Source organism: Zalophus californianus, chromosome 15, assembly GCF_009762305.2.
Source record: "Zalophus californianus isolate mZalCal1 chromosome 15, mZalCal1.pri.v2, whole genome shotgun sequence".
NCBI lineage: Eukaryota > Metazoa > Chordata > Mammalia > Carnivora > Otariidae > Zalophus > Zalophus californianus.
In genome coordinates, this window is record NC_045609.1 from 63728093 (window position 1) to 63748701 (window position 20609).

The 20609-nt window shown below is 41.1% G+C and overlaps 1 protein-coding gene and 1 pseudogene across 2 annotated transcripts in view; one reads left to right on the forward strand and one right to left on the reverse strand.

Annotated features, from left to right (window-relative positions):
* The window catches only part of SORCS3 (sortilin related VPS10 domain containing receptor 3), a 633396-nt gene that overhangs the window by 335377 nt on the left and 277410 nt on the right, over positions 1–20609 (forward strand). The gene's annotated exons all lie outside the window — the stretch shown is intronic.
* Positions 5375–6488, reverse strand: LOC113923861 (annotated as a pseudogene).

The window sequence follows — 20609 nt, forward strand, 5'->3', positions numbered from 1 at the left end:
AATCAATCAGTGAAATAAATTAGATAAAATAGATAATTATAAGCACTGCCTTGTGTAGCGATATCCACAGATTAACCTTAATTGAAATAGCTTCGCTACTTCTCTTCTCTCTTAAATCCTGAGACAGTTGCTCCTCAGTATATATTTGAATATGTGATTTTAAATGTGAGTGTGTGTGTGTGTGAGAGAGAGAGAGAGAGAGAAAGAGAGAGAGAGAGAGATGTCAGCACCTTTAAACAATAATTTCAGCATAACCTTTATATCTCTCATTAATGGAGCCTCATGGTGGGTGCCAGGTGCTTAATGCAATCCCCTAAGGACAGCCACATGACATTTGCAAAGCAAAAGCCATTGCAAATACATTTCTTTCATGGCATCAAGTGGATATTGTATGAAAGACTTAGCCAAATGTCAGGTAGTCTGTGAGTTTGGATGCTTCGTATTGCTATGAATTTTGAAGCTATAGTGAAAAAAAATAAATTTTTTGGCTATTATTAAAGGCTGGATGGTAATTTACTTAGACGACACTCAGAAAACCTAAACTATGTTTTTATTTATACAGAGACAAGCTAGATTAGACAGCTCATGCCAAGAGGTTGATAAACCAAACGTGGAATGCCTTGGGTGTATCTAGAAGGAGGATCCCTTTCCCTCATCTCCATAGCACTGAGAACATCCGGGGCATTGCTCATGAAGTAGTCTTGTGGATATAATGCATTCAAAATACTTTCAGGCTTGGTGGCTGCTTTTTTACATAGTAAAAATATGTGGAAATGTGGCAGTGGGTATTGATGGATTTTCCTAATCACACTGCACATTTCTGGATGTATTATTCCTTAGGTACTCTTTCTTGTTGACATCTTTTGCATAAAGTGGCTGAATGTTCTTCAGGCCCATAAAGTTTCTAACTGGTACCCTGCCATTCTTTTAAATAAATGGTCTGAGGAGGCAGACGATGCCCCTGGCAACTTTTGCAGAGCTGGCATAAAACACCTAGCCTCCATCATCCAGGGTTTAGAAGAGTTTTTCTTTAATTTATTGGTTTAGAGTCAGGGAGAGGGATGCTATGCAGCGGTGGATGGAGAGTTGAGATTGATATACAAATGTCTTATTTCAGACTGAAACCTTCTCTGATGTGCATGCATTGAGGCATCTGGTTTCTTCTAGAGAAAATGAAAAGTGTGAGTAGGAAGGTAACTGCAGCATCAAAGGGAGATGTTTGTGGTGAGGAGTGAATCGATGTTTCCATTATTGTACCTTTGATGAAAGTGCACTAGCAATTTCTTTAGAATCGGTAAGGCTATCTCGTTATGTTGTGTGTATTACAAAAGACCTAATTGAATGATATTTTAAAGGGACAATATCCAATTGCTTTACCTTCCAAATTGCTACCTCAAAGCTGCAGGAGACTTGCCAAGAGATCTCCCTTGGTGAAGCCACTGCTGGAGAATTAAGGAAATACATTCTGGATAGAACAAAATTGCACGTAGAAATTGAGACATGTGCATAACTTTGTGTTGGTTGAGACGCTGGACGGCAGGTTGTGAGTCAGCTAGGAAACGTGGCTACCTTGTACTGGTCAAGGCCAGGTTGTGGGAGATCACCCAAGTCTCCCAACTTCCAAAGCTGCAAAGGGGTGGGGAGGTAGGGACAAATGCACCTTGCACTTGATCCTTTGGAGGGCCATGGCTCTCCAATTTTGATGTGTCACAATATAGCAGAGTTATTCTGTTTCCTGTTCAGCTTGACCTGGGCTTTTGACCAAGTCCTTCAGTTCTGGCCATCCTAGGAGCTTCCCAATTCCTGATCCTCTTCTGTCCTACAGATTCTCCTGGCACTTTGCATTTTAATATAAAAGAACTCTTTTGTACTTACTGAAGACGAGAGATTCTTTCTTGGGTATATGAATCTTGGGAAATGCTTTATAAGAATCTTTGTGAAACAACTCGCAAAAGTAATAGGTTATGGTTGATCAAATTGGAATAATAAAAGAAAAGCTACTCCTCTCTTCTCTGAATCAAAGCCCTAGAACGTCTTTGGAAGGCTGTATATTTACAGTTATTTAAGAGGCCAGATTCTCTTTTGTTTCCATCAGGCTGTGGCCTCACTGATGACTGAAACTACATTGTGATGTTTTGGATTAGCTGGAGGGCTCAATATTATTATTCAAACTGAGATTTTTAAAAAAAGACTTCGAGGTAGGTTTTGAGGATATTACAGTCCTCTAAATGGATAGTTGTTGTTCTCGTTGCTGTAGAAAGCTGGATTTTTAAACATCCCTCATTTTGACAAGAGACTTGGTTTGATTTTTTGTTTGTTTGTTTTTGTATTTTTTAAAGTGGGCACATGCTCACGTATTCACAGATGCATACATCCTGGCACAGGGGTCTTCCGCAGGAGACAGTTGAAAACAGTTATTTTTCTGCAGGAGAGGTAGAGTTACAAAAGTCTCTATTATCATTTATCTTTTAGGCAAAATGAAACTTTAACAGATACAGCTGGCTTTGGAGATCAGAGATGAGGAACTCTGTGGGATTTCAGATTCTGTGGTTTTTCATACGCTTCCAGCCTACACTGGTCTAGAATTAACAATATTTTCAACATAAAAAAACACTTTCTGAAACACTAGCACACATAATGAAGGGTTGCTGTTCTAGTAGTTGGGCGGAGTGGGCTGCTATGTATGTTTTTTTGTTGATTTGTTTTTTTTTGTTTTTGATCACCTGCTACCAGCCAAGTTCAATAGTAGCTGACAGATTGACAGGCTGGTTAAGGAGCTGCTGCAGTTTTGGGCATGGTCACTGGCCAAATAGAGTCCACAGCTGAAGAGGTGATGGTGCCTCCATGCAGGCTTTGCTGATTGAACCCTATCTGGGGCTGCTGTGTCCTGCATGAACAGGGCACTGGCAAATTAGAGTATCTGGACTGTGGAGGGCCTGAAAATTCAAAAGGAAGTTTCGGGAACGCTGGATTCAAATGACGCTGTTCCTTTCATTTGTATTCTCCCGTAAACCCTCAGATTAGAAATGTAATTGTATTCAGAGCTCCAGGATTAGCAGGTGATGACAACGTTCCTCAGTAGCCATTGGCAGAAACAGGCTTTATAGCTCCCACCTGGTGGGGATAAAGCTGCTGGGGATTAACTAGGGATGACCGTGGTTTTGAAGCATATCCTCCATGGAATGAGAGTACTAATGAAGGGCACCTTCTATTTAAAGAAAAACATTGCACAGGCACCTGGGTGGCTCAGTCGTTAAGTGCCTGCCTTCGGCTCAGGTCATGGTCCCAGGGTCCTGGGATCGAGCCCCGCCCCGCATCGGGCTCCCTGCTTGGCGGGAAGCCTGCTTCTCCCTCTCCCACTCCCCCTGCCTGTGTTCCCTCTCTCGCTGTGTCTCTCTCTGTCAAATAAATAAATAAAATCTTAAAAAAAAATAAAGAAAAACATTGCAATTTCATTAGGTCCCTTCCATGCCTATAAAACCATTTGTGTATCATTTAAGAGAGAGAAAAATTGAGAGCCCCACTCACCTATGGCAAGCTGACTGTGCTCTTTCAGAGATCTTGTTGGTACAGTGGGGATGTGCTCTCTCCATCAGCATAGAAACCCGGGTTCCCGTGAGGCCACTTTCATGGAGGTGAAAACGGAAACAGTGGGCCAAGAATGGCCTATTTTTTATCAAGGAGGTGGAGCAACCTCTGTTTTATTCAGATATTACCCTTAAATCTAGTTGAGCTGAGTTCTGAATGACAAAACTGGTTGAACATACAATATTAACTTGCATTCAGTGAGGGTCATGCAGTAAAAATCTCCATCCATGGCAACTTTGCTCACGAGAACATTAGCTCAAAGGAACAACCTTCAACAAAATTATGGATCTGGTGGCCTTTGTCTTCCCAGCCTGCTTCTCTATGTCATGTCCCAGAGTTTCTGTGCTCTATCTCTACCTTCTAGGTGTCCATTTTGGTAAGCTAACACATTTCTGTCAGGGAAAAGAACATTTGTTAAAATAATGTAAGATGCAGTGTATATATGTATAAGCTGGGATACTCATGATCTTTTCCCAACACCTTCCCCAAAGCAATTATGCTCTCATGGTAGAAATTCAGCCAAGACAGTATTTTGGTGAAGGAGGTGACTGTAGCCACAGGTGGGAAGGACGTGGAGCAGCTTCACAGCCTTTTCTTCCTTCTTCCACCCATTTCCCGTATGGAGTGACCATGTCTTCACGCATGCCCTGATCGTTTGTGTTCACACTACTGCCTAGTGTCCCTAATTCTGACCCTATGTTTCCAGTTTTCCTGTTGGACTCAGGACTTCTGCTTATCCTTTCCCTGACAAGCCTCTCTAGACTTAGGAACCTGTCTACCTGACCTGACCATACCTTCTATCCTGCCTCCATTCTCTGCCCCCATTTTGACCACTCACCCTGGTATGACAGCACCTGGCCTTTTAAAGTCAGGGTCAGTCTCTAAACCTTTTAAGGCAAGGTGTAACATACATATAGGAAAGTGTGCATCTCATGAGCTCGATGAATTTTCATAAACTGAATTCACCTGTGAAACTAGCACTGTGATTAAAGGAGCACATGACTGGCTTCCCAGAATCCCCTTGTTCACTGTGCAGTCATTATCCTCCACCCTCAGGGGGCCACTATCAGTCAGGGTCATTTTTTTAAAGATTTATTTATTCACTTGAGAGAGAGAGAACGAGCAGGGGGAGGGGTAGAGGAAGAGGGAGAAAGAATCCTTAAGCAGACGCCCCACTGAATGTAGAGCATGACCTGAGCCAAAATCAAGAGCTGGACGCTTAACCGACTGAGCCACCCAGGTGACCCTGTGTATGTCTCCTGATACACATTGCCGAGGTGTCTTCCAGGAAGGCAAACTCATTTGCATGACCATCAAAACTATGTCAGAATATGGGTTTCTCCTCAACTTTGCCTAAAACTGGGTATTCTCCTTATGACACAGAAAGGAACACATTTTTTTTTTTTTAGTAGGGAATCTTCAAAATATTTTATTACAAAATACAGTACGGCATTCATAGAATGTTTCCCAACGTTCTCAAATACGTACATGGCTGAATGAAGCACTGAAAAATACCTGGCAGTCGCCCACAGGAATCTAACTTCTAGAATCTATTTCAAACCCCGTGGAGTCACAGAAGAAATCTGTAACAGGCAGTGGAATGGAGAGAAGGACAGTCACTGTGGCCGGCGGGGCTCCTGACTGCTCATCAAGGACATTGTTTTCTCTGGGGCTTGAAATCCACATCCAGGGCTGACAACCTACCAAACACTGGGACCCAAATCTGTACAAAGACGAGGCAGAGTGGAGAGGAAACAGCTCTGGACAACCCAGAAATCTCCGGCCACTACTTCTTATTTCTGGGTTTTAGCTCTTCGGCTGCATTACGCAGGAAAATCTAATTTTTCTTTTGGGGACTATAAAATTCATGTCCCTTTGACCAGTCGTAGCTGGAAGCATAGGCAAATATGTTTCCATTGTGATTGAAGCAGCAAGCTGACATCAGCTGATCTAACTGTTCTGAAGTTTTTAGTTTTGTTCTGGCATCTTTGTCCCAAAAGCTGAATCTACCATCAGATCCCACAGTGGCAAGAGTGCCATGGACAGGATGGAATGCGATCCCATTTACCGTGTAGATGTCCTGAGGGGCTGAAGTATTGGTTCACTTCAAGCGGTGACATTTGAAGGTAAAGTTATCTTTGGCGGATTTGGGGGGTTGATGTAGTGAATAGCAACCCTCGCCTCGATGCTTCCCAGGGCAAAACCAGTCGGCTTGTTCTGTTTGTCTTTAAAAATAGCCATACATCGATGCTGGTGTTTCAGTGGAGATTCTATCTTCCTGAATTCAGAAGGTTGATTCTCTAACTGGTAGACAATTAGTCCTCTCTCTGCAGTTGCCACCACGGCCATAGGGTAGATCACATCGGCACAGTAACACCTTTCAGGGAGCTGCAAAACCATCATAGGATTTGATGATCATGTATCCCAAAACTTCATAGTCTTATCCCAACTCCCGGTCATCACACAGCTGTAGTTTGGTGCTTTGATCCAATGTATGGTTTTCACAGGAGCATCATGCTGTGCAATCTGTATTGCTTGATTACTGTTGCGGTCCCACATTTTGGCAGTTTTATCACATGATGCTGTAAATACTTTGCTCCCATCATCACTCCAGCAGACATCTAACACAGGCCCCGTGTGCATCTGCTGGGCTTTTGGAATAGTCTGTCCACTATCTTGAACTTCCCAGCAGCGAATGTCGTTAGCCCACGATCCTGCAATAAGAAAGTTGCCGGGCAAGGTTGGTGGGCCAAAAGATAGACAACCAATGCTGTCATCAGGAGAGGATGTTACTTCAATATCCTTCATGGGATTGTGGTTATCTGTGCTTGTGCTGCCAAACATGCTGGTCCCGCTAGTTCCAAAACCCGAGGTGGTTCCAAACAGACTCATTCTGGCCCTGAGAGTCACACCGCGACGGGGAGCCAGTGGCGGGCAGCAGGAAGGACTTGGGAGCCTGCGAACCCGCTTGGGCGTGGAGGTGGCGAAGGTAAGCCGCGGCGCACAGAAACCCCAAGGGCCAAAATACCCTCACGCCGGTGGAGGAAACGGCCCCAATTCAGAAAGGAACACATTTTTGAAAATGAAACCTGTGAAATTAATTTTAAAGGGACATTTTTTTGAAAGTTTCCTTACGAAAGGTCTGGATGAATCGGGGTTACTCAACATCATTGAATTATTGCCTTTGGTTCAATCTAATTCTCTAAAGTTAATATTTTTAAATTCTCCTTCGCTGTCATTTCCCTAACCTGCTGTCTTCTAACTTTCCTTCCAAGGAATTCATCTTTGTCTTTTCCTTTACCAGTTTAACCAGAAATCAGCTGCATGACATTACAAATGACCCTGACTGGGGCAAAATTGAGGCAAAACCCATATTCTGACATAATATTGATAGCCATGCACATGAGTTTGCCTTCCTGGAAGATACCTCGGCAATGTGTATTAGGAGACATACACAGGGGCGCCTGGGTGGCTCAGTCAGTTAAGCGTCTGACTCTTGATTTTGGCTCAGGTAATGATCTCAGAGTTGTGGGATTGAGCCCTACATCGGGCTCCTCATTCAGCTGGGAGTCTGCTGGAGATTCTCCTTCTCCCTCTGCCCCTCCCCCCACCTGGCATGTGCATGTGCATGTGCTCTCTCTCTCTCTCAAATAAATAAATATTAAAAAAGGAGACATACATATCATAACTTTGATCCAGTGATTCAGTTACTTCACGTCTGAGACTGTACCAAGAGAATAATACGAAATGCCACAAAGTTTTAGGTATGATGATGTTTATCACAGTCATTGGTAGTGGGAAAAACTGCATGGAAACTTACTTAATGCCTAACATTAAGAAACTTTATGCCAGAATATTATGCAGCCAACAAAATGATGGTTATGATGACCATGTAACAACATGAATACACATTAGTTCCTATTTGGTACATATATGTCTCATATTACGTGCATTATATATATGCATATACACACACATACATGCATGAGACATGTTAAGTAAAGTAGTGCTATTTGAATACAGATATGAAAAAAATAAAATAAGACAAAGGGAGGAAGAAAGGAAGCAAAGAGGGAGAGAAGGAGAAAAACGTTAAAAGGAATGGAGTTTGGAATATTCCCAAATATTTCCTGGGTTCTCTTTAGATGATGGAATTATGTTTATGGGTTTTTTTCCATACCATTTGTTTTCTAAGTTTTCTATTATTTCATTAGATTACTTTTATAATTGAAAAAAATTCTGAAAAGTAATCTACTTTAAATAGCTTATGTTCATCCCTAGTTACAAGATAGTGCTCTTAAAAAACATTTTAGGTGTAATTAGGGTCACTTTAGGTGAAATTGTCTCCAATCATTATTTATATACCTTTTCAAGAGGCAGTGTGATGCAGAGGGAAATTTCCCTGAACTCGGAGGACGTTGAATCTGAGATTTCTCTTTTCTTCAGCTTTGTTTTCCACTCTGGTCCCTTTTAAACTGGGAACCTCTAGAAATTATGTTTTTTCTCCTAACAAAAATTATACTCTTGTTGGATATAACCTCAATCTATATTATTTACAACTCAGTGATAGATACAGGTTTTATTATTTAGAAGCATCCACTATACATAGATGTTAAAGAAGTGATTTATTCTGGTAGTTTTTCAGATGAATTTTGCGACTATACCCCAAAATTGAATTAGTATTTGGTTATTTGATTTGACAGCTGTAATGGAAACAGATACTCTGGAGCCAAGGGGTGGAGACATATGCAGTGAATTAAGGTCTGTGCTGAGTAACTCTTACATGCCCGTGTTATATTATTCAGTGCTGGACATATAGATGCTTCTCAGAAATGGAGAAATATGTCTTTAAATATCTCCTATGTATGGGGAGTGACAGGTGCTTTTATGTACATTATTATATTGAATTCTCGTAGGAGTCTGCAAGGTGGATAGTATTATTTCCAAGGTACATGTGAGCGTATGACTCTCGAGAGCAATGTTAACTTGTCCAAGGTCACATAGCCAGTGAGGGGCTTGGCCTACTCTCTATCCTAGGCTTTTCTGAGATCCCCCACTACGAGTCACCACCACACCTCACTCTCCCTAGTGGATAAACAGACTTACCACCACATCTGGGCAGAAACGCATATAGACCAATTCACACTGAATCCCAGCCCCAGAAAACGCTGTAATAATGAGACAGCAAAATCAGCCATGCCAAGACTTGACCTTCAGATGAATCCAGTGGTTTTTCTGTCACATCCCTCAGCTGATGGCACGTTCCAGGATGGGACCTTGAGGCCGGAAGCCGTCAAACTGCCTACTGATGTTAGGCCATAGGACTAATTAATTCTGCCTCCAGCAGAAAAATAAACAAGGCAGTTGTGTTTTCTTTTCAGGTTTTGTCCATTTTTGCTCTTTTTGCCCATCAATTTGTTCCAACATGTGGGTTAATATGTAGATTAAACCAAAGAGTTTGCCATTTAAATAGGTAATACTATGATTTGAAGTTTTTTAAGGAAGTTTATGGAGACAACATCTTTAATATGGTAATGAAGATAGAAGTTGAAATCATTTAACTTCATTTACAAATCATGAATATGTATTATGCCTTAAATGAAAAGAAGGGCTAAAACAGATATAGTGTTTGTTCAATTTACTAAAGAGAAGACAATTTGTCAAGATTTTTTTCCCCAAAACTCAAGCAATATGCAAATGTAGGAAAATCAGACCCCCATGTTAATTCCATGGCATGATGAATATTTTTATAATCCTAATTAGTACCAGGCATTTAGTCTAGCAATTTCCCCCAATCTAGCCAATTTGAAATTAAAATAGATGCCTTGATTACAAAACTCATTAGCACAGAAGCACCCTTCTCACTAACCAGTTCATTTAAAATGCACAAACTGAATGAAGTGTGGAACACTTGTGTTGTCAATTGGCATAAGTGAAGTGAGTCTTAATTGGAAGCATTGTGAAGTATTTGTATTGCTGCATGTTTCATTGAAGTATAATATATCATTCATTAAATGTAACAAAAGCAACTTTTAAATGGTTTAATTAAGCGGAGTTGGTGCACTTGGTAATTTTTATAAAGTCGAATGTCACAATTGTTTGCATTTGAAGTCCTGATGGGTATTAATGTCAGGAAGACAAAGTCAGACTCTGCATTCATCACTCCGATTATGTGAAGAATGGCAGGTTTAATGTGAGAGGAGAAAATTAAATTCTAGAACATTGACTTCTTACTTAAAAGTACCCACATGCATATTGTCCTCATGCACATGGCGGTGGAAACTCCAAAGTGCCTGATTTCTGGCTGGGGATGGAGAAGAAGGGCTGAGGACTAGGAATGAAATGGAAGGAGCAAATAACACTTGGAGATTTTTCTTTTTGTCATTTCTTTTTTAATTTTCTTTTTTAATCAAGGGAGGAAGTAGTAGGTGGAGAGAAACTCTATCCAATATTTTTTCATCTACTCAAAAGAGCAATAGAGATGTGTGGCAGTGCAGATTGATGTTCTGTCTAAGCCAAATGTGGTGGGAGTGGGAGAGGAGGGGGGAAACTGGCTTAAGACCAGGGAAATGCTGGAAATGGGACTCTGCAGAAGTCCTGAGCTGGAGCCAGATAGCAAGGAGTTCGAGGCTGGTTTTTGTGTAGAAGTTTACAGAATGAGTTGCCATAATGGCGGTCCTGGATGCATCAGGTATAAGACAAGCACAGATGTGCCACTGCTCTGTTGATATTTATTCTGTATGTATTCCAGATGTCAGCTGTTACCTCATGTTTATGGACTGTTTCAACCCCACATCAATGAGGATGCAAAACTCAGCCTTGTCATTGGTCTAATCTAATTTTAATGGACACTGTTGATGTCCTGCCCATATGCATTTGGTATTTCCACTGTAGTGTGCTCCCACTGACGTCTGATTGCTAGGATTTGCATTTTTTTGCTGGAAGCCTGTCTCCAGACCCTCTAGAGGCTACCCCACTCCTCTGCACATTATGCAGTAGAAGGGCCAGGGAGCCAACATGTGGCAGCGGCCCTCAGCCAGTGACCAACAGAATTTGGTGTATAGATCCTCTTGTTCCCTCACCTCTCCCATGGGACAACTCTGAGCCAAGTGTTATACACTTTTTTCCAGATTTTTCCATTGCAGGTAAGCTTTAGTTGCCCACAGAATTAGCTGGCCTTATAATATACCATGTATGGACTGCCTTCCATTGCCTGGATAGTTTCTCTACTCCCGTACCGTCTCCCAAATTAACTACTTAATTCTTGGGTTGTTGACTGCTCCTGGGCGGGGGGGAATCCAGAACCAACTCTGCCAAGCATTTTGTGATTAGGTGATGGTGGCTGAAGAGTTCTGGTGTCAAGGATGGTAGCACATAGGTTTCCACTCAGGAAATTCCCTTGAACATTTCTGTGTCCCTAGTCTCTCCTCTGTCATGCCACCCTCTGGTGAGGAAAACCAGAAGCTGAATGATGCCCCCTCCCCCAATGATGTCCACTTCTGAATCCCCAGAACAATTCCCTACAGGGCAGGAGGGACTGGGTATATGTGATTGAGTTAAAGATCTTGAGATGGAGAGAGAATCCTGGATTACCCAGGTGAACCCAGTGTAATCACAAGGGTTCTTCTTATAAGAGGAGGGCAGAAAAGGGAGAGTCAGAGAAATATGACAGTGGAAACAGAAATTGGAGTGATGTTCTTTAAAGATGGTGCCAGGAGGGCAGGGAATGCAGGCGGCCTCTAGAAGCTGGAAAAGATGAGGAAATGGATTCTCCCCTGGTGCCTCCGAAAGGAATTGCAGCCACATGGATACCTTGATTTTAACCTGAGACTGATTTCAGATTTCTGACTTCCAGAAAATATTGTAATTTATATTCTATAAATTCTATTTATAAATTAAATTTATATTCTATAAATTATTAAAAAATCATAAATCTGTGTTGTCTTCAGCCACTAGGTTTGTGGTAATTTCTTATAGCAGTGTTAGGAAACTGATACCTTCACTGACCCTTCCCGCAGCCTCAGTAGGTCTTCTGTCCCACAGCAGACAAAATCCTCAGCTTGTCTGCACCTGCTTCTTGGATGCCTAGGCATCCACAGACCCAGACTCAGGCCATCCAGGCTATATTTTGACTCCTCTTTACATTGATCCATGAAGTCCTGAAGTAAGAAGAGGTCCTCCTCAGAGGAATTCTGGTGGAAAAAAAGAAAAGTTCGCTGTCTTGTCACATACTGTATTATTTTGCTAGGCCAGCCCTAATGAGTATCATAGACTAGGTCGATTGAACAATAGAAATATAAAGTCTCATGGTTCTGGAAGCTAGAAGTTTGAAATCAAGGTGTCAGCAGGATTGGTTTCTTCTTCTCTCCTTGCCTTATGGATGGCCATCTTTTTTCTGCTTCTTTACACGGTCTTCCCTCTGTGTGTATCTATGTCCTAATCTCCTCTTCTTATAAGGAGACCAGTCATAGTGCATTAGGGCCCACCCTAATAACCTCATTTTAACTTAACTAACTCTTTAAAGGGACTGTCTCCAAATATAGTTACATCCTAAGGTACTGGGGGTGAGGACTTCAACATAGGAATTTGGAGGGAACAAACACAGTCCACCCCTAACATATACACATGTCAAGGTTGGTGAGTGATGGAAATCTTATTGAGCTTTGGGTCTCTACTGTCCTGTATGAGGGGAGAGTAGGAGTCCCTTCCTGCTTTGTAGCCTGAGATGTTCCTGAGACATGTGGAATGGAACCATCCACCGGGAAGGATTTGCAGTGGGGGTGGGGGGATAATGAAGTGAGGGTTGGACTTATCCCTAAGATGGAAATGAGAGCCACATGAGAGGTCTTGAGACTGGTCGGGAAGGTTTCAAACTGACCTTCGGGCTTGACTCTGGATCAAGTTAGGAAATCATAGAGGGCATAACAGAAAAGATGGCACCCAGGCCAAGGAGACCACTGAGAAGAACTTTGAGGCAACAGAGTCTGAAAGAAGTCTGAGATGGAAACTTATCCTTTAGAATCATGGCTATGTGCTTGTATAATCTAGATTTGTTTAGTTTGGTTTTATTTTGGTATTTTATTTTTATTCTTTCTTTGCACTTGAAAATGTCAGTAGATCTCAGATTTGCCAGAAGTTACAGAAAGAGGTTTGGTTGACCTTAATGTGTTACAGATCTTCCTCTTCCTCTACCACCTCCTCCTCCTCCTCCTTTTTCTTCTTCTTTTTGAGTAGAGTTGACCAATGACATTATATTAGTTTCAGGTGTATGACTTAGTGATTTGACAAGTTTATACATTATGCCCTGTTCACCACAAGTGTAGCTACCATCTGTCCCATTACATCGCTATCACAATATCATTGACTGTATCCCTTATGCTGTGCGTTTTTTTCTGTGACTTAACTCATTTTATAACTGGAGACCTGTGTCTCCCTCTCCCCTTCACCCATTTTACCCAACTCCCTTCCCCTCCACCCCTTTGGCAACCATCAGTTTGTTCTTAAAATTTATCGTTGACTTCCCTGTGGTTTGGAGGATAAATTTAGCTTGGCACATGGACCATCACAGTTTCCTGTCTGACTTCCTACCCCTCTTTCCTTAACTCATGCCACAGGGAATGCAGCCTCCTGTTTCATACCAGAATACCTTGGCACATGCGCTTCCCTCTGGGAGACCTTTTCCCCTTCTTCATCTAGCTAGTCCTAAAACTTGGTGCAAATATGACTTTCTAGAGACAGCTTTCCCTGGCCAAGATTGTCTGTGGGAAAGTAACTAAACTTACCTAGATTTTTGAGAAAAATCTGGAAAGAAGCTATTCAGTTCAGCATATGGAAAGCTTTTTATTTTATGGTTTTACATTTTATAAGTACCTAAGAGATGCAGGGACTAATGTTTTTCTCAGTGTTTACAACACACAACGATCTTCAGTTGTCCCTGGACAAGAGATAAATAGGACTTGGGTTAAGGTAGTAAGTGTGGGGTTGAAAAGAAAGGGGACAAATGATAGATGATTTGAAAATAGAAGCAGACTTTGTGACTGCATCAAGTCACAGGGAGGAAGAGTGCCTGATGACTCTGACCATGACAAGAGCCCAAAGGACACCGTTGATCTGATAGTCTGATTGGAAAGAAAAAATATCTAAGGCCGAGAGCTGTGCCCACAGCATGTTTCCTTCCTGGCAAAGGAGATGCCTGTTTCTCAAAAGCACAGAGTGGTAGAGGGGAGGCCTGGGTAGGCACGGCTGCCAAGGTGTACCATGGAGGCAATAATGACCTTTCTTTGTGGTCGCTTTTCCCGTTAGCTTCTTTTCTGACATTTTGCCCCATTGCCTCCCTTGGCTGCTCAGAGTGCCGGAGGCCAGCGGTAGCTGTCTAAGTCCTTGAAACAAGGCTCTTTAAAATGGAGACTTTTTAATTTAAAGTGCTTGGTAGAGATACCAGAGGTTGTAATCTAGAAGCTTTGTAATAGGCAGCTAGGGAATGAGTGAGGGAAAAAAGATTTTTAACTTTCCTTTCTTCAAATACTGTTGTACTAATATTGAGCTTGAATGTTTTCATAATTAAGATGTGGGAAGGCGGCTGAGGAATCCACTCTCCCACGTCTGTCAGGCCCGGATGATCTCTGAAACCTTCTAGCCCAGAGGCTCCAACCCCCGAAGGGAGCTTTCAGGTTTCATGAGTAGATCATTACTTGTGATATAATTTGTCTACCCTTAGGTTTATATGGTCTCTTTCCCTTTTTTGATGCTAACAATGCCAGTTTAATCGTCAGGTAAAAAGCTGGTCTTGTTCGTGTGATCTCCATGGGTAGCATCACACCATCAGTCATAAAAAAAAAAAATCACTGAAATTATGCCACGATGTTTGGCTTTTTTACTTCCCGGTAGCTTACGAACAGAGGCCAGAGTCTAACGAACCCCAACAGATTCATGTTTTTAAAATACTGAAAAATACTTTTTCTCAAGTGAAAAAATGATAAGATAAATGGGAAAATGAAAAGCATGGAGAGCAAAAACCATTTCTTTGCTTTAAGTGTATGTCATTGAAAGTATCAACAACCTGCTCTCTGTCACACAGATACCAGGTCAAGGATATTATATTCAACAAATATTTACTGAGAACTTACTAGGTGCAAGGACCTAGGGATTCAGTAATGAAGGGTACTAATACTAGCTCTGTGGTCATGGAAGGAGAAACATTGATCAAATTAGTAATTGGTGGCAGTTCTGACAAGTGCTACAAAATGAAGTATTGATTGTTACAAGAGCATATCCTGGGGAGAAGGTCTGACCTAGCCTCAGAAATGTTTGACATTACAGCTATACTCAAAGGGTTAAGATATTCTTTTGAAGTTAAACATTTTTAAGTGCTCATAAACATTATTTAAAATAAAGCTAAGGCCACTGTAAGAGTTGTCTTCAGATTTGTTTCTTTTTTCTTTTTTTAAGAGAGAGACAGAGAGAGAGAGCAATGGGGAAGGGCAGAGGGAGAGGGAGAGAGAGAATCTTAAGCAGGCTCCATGCCCTGCCTGGAGCTTGACACAGGGCTTAATCTCACAACCCTGAGATCATGACCTGAGCCAAATTCAAGAGTCGGATGCTCAACCCACTGAGCCATCCAGGCGCCCCTAGTTGCTTTCAGAGTTCTGTAAAAACTGTATCAAAGCATAATTGACATTCAATAACTGCACAAGTTAAAGTGTACACATTGGACAAGTGTTGACATGAATGTACCCACGCAGCCATTACTACAGTCAAGAAATTGAGCATATCCATCACCCACCCCCACTCCAGAGTTTCCTTGTGCCCCTTCATAAGTCCTTCCTCCCACCCTTCTTCACTACCCCACTGCCACCATAGTCATAGTTGGGGATTTGCTCATGGTCACTATAAAAGAGTTTGCATTCTATCAAGTTTTTATAAGAGGAATCATACATTGTATACTCAATTTTTTGCATGGCTTTTTTCTCTTACCCATAGTTATTTCGAGATTTATCCATGTTGCTGTATGAGTATTTATTTGCTGCATAACATTCCATTTTATGGATATACCAACATTGGATTACTTATTTGCCCATGAATGGACTTTGGTTTGAATCTAGGTTTTGGCTATTACACATAAAGCTGCTGTGACCATTCTTGTGCAAGTGTTTCAATGGCTATATGCTCTGATTTCTGTTGGGCAAATACCGAGTGGTGGACGGAGTCATATGGTACCAATTTTTATGAAAATGGCAAACTATATTCCAAAGTGGTTGTACCATTTTACACTTCCATGAGGAATACATGAGATGTGCAGGTGCTGTACATCCTTATTAATACTCATTATGGTCTATCTTTTCAATTTTAGCCTAGATTCTAATAAGCATGGAGTTGTATCTCATTGTGAGTTTAATTTTCATTCTCTTAGTAACGTAGCTGTTATGAGCATTTTTCATGTGCTTGATTACTATCTATATATTTTCTTTAGTGAAGTCTCTGGGCAAATATTTTGCCCACTGAAAAATTGTTTTTGTGTTATTATTGAGTGTTGAAAGCTCTTCTATATTTTGAATAAAAAGTCCTTTATCATATATGGGGTTTGCAGATATTTTCTCTGCTACCATAGCTTGTCTTTTAGGTCTCTTAACAGTGTCTTTCAATGAAGAGATGTTTGTAATTTTGATGAAGTGTAATTTGTCAATTATTTATTTTTGGATCATGCTTTTGGTGTCATATCTAAGAAATCTTTGCATAAGTCAAGGTCACAAGGATTTTTTTTTTCCTACTGCTCATTTCTAGATGTTTTATATTCAGAACTGTGATCTGTTTTGAGTTAAATTTGTATATGGTGTGAGGTATGAGATAAAGTTTATTATTATTATGTATCTGCACTTTTGTCAGAAATCAGTTGTCCATATACATGCACGTATTTTCCTGGACTCTGTTCCATTCATCTAGTGTTCTGTCTTGACACCAATACTACATTATCTTGATTATTGTAGTTTTATAAAAGTCTTGATGTCCAGGAGTGTAAGTCTTCCCAGTTTTTCTTTATGAAAGTTCTCTTCATCATTCTAGGTAATTTGCATTCCCGTACGAATTTGAGAATCAACTTGTCAATTTCTACCCTCCAGAAAAGCCTTCTGGAATTTTCATTGAGATTACGTCAAACCAGTAGATCGATCAGAGGACAATGGACATTTTACAAATGTTGAGTCTTCTATTTCATGGCCACATTATCTCTCTCCATTTATTTAGGTTTCCTTTAATGTAACTCAGTGGTATTTTATAGTTTTTAGTTTCTAGATCTTGTACTTCTTTTTCCAGACCTATCCCTAAACATTATAAGTGTGATTTGAAAAAACTGATATTCAAAATTCAGTACTTTAATCTTTGTTGGTACTTTTAGAACAAGTAGAAGGAAAGGTCAGTAAGGATGTGGAAGAATCGAACACCACAAATCAACTAACTTGACCTAATCGATTCTGATAGAACACTTCACCCAAAAAAAGCAGAACACACATTCTTCTTAAGTGCATATGGAGCACTTAACCAAAATTGGCCATATTCTGGTCCTGTGTGACTGACTACACTTATTGTAACTCTTCACTCTTAAAATGGAACTATTTTTACTAGTTTCAGAGAAGTATGAAAATTACCTAATGTGTGAAAAACTATTTTGAAACCATTAGAGAGACTTTGAGAATCAAGAATTAATAGTAGAAAAAAAAATTCTTACTACTAAAGTGTGATTTTAAATGTCAAATAAGTACAAACCTCTGCCCTCACATCCCATTGTATACTTTAGTTCAGTGTAGAGAGATTGAGACAATACCGTGGAAGATGAAAAAAAAGTGGCTTTTGGGGGCATGGTTCCTGGGAAAGTTGTCAGATTAGTACAGGGAAAAGATAATCAACACAGTGCAAAAGGCGGCCTAAGTAAATTTACGAAGGCAGGGAAAGGGGAGTGTAGCTAAGATTAGGGAGTACTTTAATTTGGCTGGGGCATAGAGTGCGTGATGGCGAGTAATAGGAAGTATGGTCAGAAAGTGAGTCTGTGGTCAGCCTGGGTGGGAGGTGGATTTGGTATTAACCTAGGGAGTTTGTGCTTTATTGTGTTACAGATGGGAAATTATTTCTTTTTTTTTAATTTTTTATTGTTATGTTAATCACCATATATTACGTAATTTGTTTTGGTGTAGTTTTCCATGATTCATTGTTTGTTCATAACACCCAGTGCTCCATGCAGAATGTGCCCTCTTTAATACCCATCACCAGGCTAACCCATCCCCCTACGCTCCTCCCCTCTAGAAACCTCAGTTTGTTTTTCAGAGTCCATCATCTCTCCTGGTTCGTCTTCCCCTCTGACTTACTCCCCTTCATTCTTCCTCTTCTGCTATCTTCTTCTTTTTCTTTTTCTTAAATATGTTGCGTTATTTATTTCAGAAGTACAGATCTGTGATTCAACAGTCTTACACAATTCACAGCACTCACCATAGCACATATCTTCCCCAATGTCTATCACCCAGCCACCCCCTCCCTCCCACCCCCGACCACTCCAGCAACCCTCAGTTTGTTCCTGAGATTAAGAATTCCTCATATCAGTGAGGTCATATGATACATGTCTTTCTCTGATTGACTTATTTCACTCAGCATAACACCCTCCAGTTCCATCCACATCGTTGCAAATAGCAAGATCTCATTCCTTTTGAATGGCTGCATAATATTCATTGTGGATATTAACCACATGAGAATCAACTTGTCAATTTCTACCCTCCAGAAAAGCCTTCTGGAATTTTCGCAGGACAGTGGGGTCTCAGGACCCTTGGGGTCACAGAAAGACCGGGGGAGCCTGAGTGCGGCAGAGCTCCCAGGTATTGGAGCAGGGAAGCTGGCTGCAGAGACGGAGCTGAGGCGCGGGCTCTCAGCTCGGGGTTGCCATAAACTGTGATCCGCGGCATATATACCACTTCTTCTTTATCCATTCATCTGTCGATGGACATCTTGGCTCTTTCCACAGTTTGGCTATTGTGGACATTGCTGCTATAAACATTGGGGTGCACGTACCCCTTCGGGTCCCTACATTTGTATCTTTGGGGTAAATACCCAGTAGTGCAATTGCTGGATCGAATGGTAGCTCTAATTTCAACTGTTTGAGGAACCTCCATACTCTTTTCCAGAGGGGTTGCACCAGCTTGCATTCCCACCAACAGTGTAGGAGGGTTCCCCTTTCTCCACATCCCCGCCAACATCTGTCGTTCCCTGACTTGTTAATTTTAGCCATTCTGATGGGTGTGAGGTGGTATCTCATGGAGGTTTTGATTTGGATTTCCCTGATGCCGAGCGAGGTTGAGCACTTTTTCATGTACCTGTTGGCCATTTGGATGGCTTCTTTGGAAAAATGTCTGTTCATGTCTTCTGCCCATTTCTTGATTGGATTATTTGTTCTTTGGGTGTTGAGTTTGATAAGTTCTTTATAGATTTTGGATACTAGCCCTTTACCTGATATGTCATTTGCAAATATTTTCTCCCATTCTGTCGGTTGTCTTTTGGCTTTGTGGACTGTTTCTTTTGCTGTGCAAAAGCTTTTTATCTTGATGAAATCCCAATAGTTCATTTTTGCCCTGGCTTCCTGTGCCTTTGGTGATGTCTCTAGGAAGAAGTTGCTGCGGCTGAGGTCGAAGAGGTTGCTACCTGTGTTCTCCTTTAGGATTTGGATGGACTCCTGTCTCACGTTTAGATCTTTCAACCATTTGGAGTCTATTTTTGTGTGTGGTGTAAGGAAATGGTCCAGTTTCATTCTTCTGCATGTGGCTGTCCAATTTTCCCCACACCATTTGTTGAAGAGACTGTCTTTTTTCCATTGGACATTCTTTCCTGCTTTGTCGAAGATGAGTTGACCATAGAGTTGAGGGTCCATTTCTGGGCTCTCGATTCTGTTCCATTGATCGATGTGTCTGTTTTTGTGCCAGTACCATACTGTCTTGATGATGACAGCTTTGTAATAGAGCTGGAAGTCCGGAATTGTGATGCCGCCAGCTTTGCTTTTCTTTTTCAATATTCCTCTGGCTATTCGGGGTCTCTTCTGGTTCCATACACATTTTAGGATTATTTGTTCCATTTCTTTGAAAAAAGTGGATGGTATTTTGATGGGGATTGCTTTGAATGTGTAGATTGCTCTAGGTAGCATTGACGTCTTCACAATGTTGGTTCTCCCAATCCATGAGCATGGAACGTTTTTCCATTTCTTTGTGTCTTCTTCAATTTCTTTCCTGAGTATTTTATAGTTTTCTGAGTACAGATCCTTTGCCTCTTTGGTTAAATTTATTCCTAGGTATCTTATGGTTTTGGGTGCAATCGTGAATGGGATCGACTCCTTGATTTGTCTCTCTTCTGTCTTGTTGTTGGTGTATAGGAATGCCACTGATTTCTGTGCATTGACTTTATATCCTGCTCCTTGACTGAATTCCTGTATGAGTTCTAGCAGTTTTGGGGTGGAGTCTTTTGGGTTTTCCACATAAAGTATCATATCATCTGCAAAGAGTGAGAGTTTGACTTCCTCTTTGCCGATTTGGATGCCTTTGATTTCTTTTTGTTGTCTGATTGCTGTGGCTAGGACTTCTAATACTATGTTGAATAGCAGTGGTGAGAGTGGACATCCCTGCTGCGTTCCTGACCATAGGGGAAAAGCTCTCAGCTTTTCCCCATTGAGAATGATATTCGCTGTAGGTTTTTCGTAGATGGCTTTTATGTTGTTGAGGTATGTACCCTCTATCCCTATACTCTGAAGAGTTTTGATCAAGAAAGGATGCTGTACTTTGTCAAATGCTTTTTCTGCATCTATTGAGAGGATCATATGATTCTTGTTCTTTCTTTTGTTAATGTATTGTATCACGTTGATTGATTTGTGGATGTTGAACCAGCCTTGCAGGCCAGGGATAAATCCCCCTTGGTCGTGGTGAATAATCCTTTTAATGTACTGTTGGATCCTATTGGCTAGTATTTGGGTGAGAATTTTTGCATCCATGTTCATCAAGGAT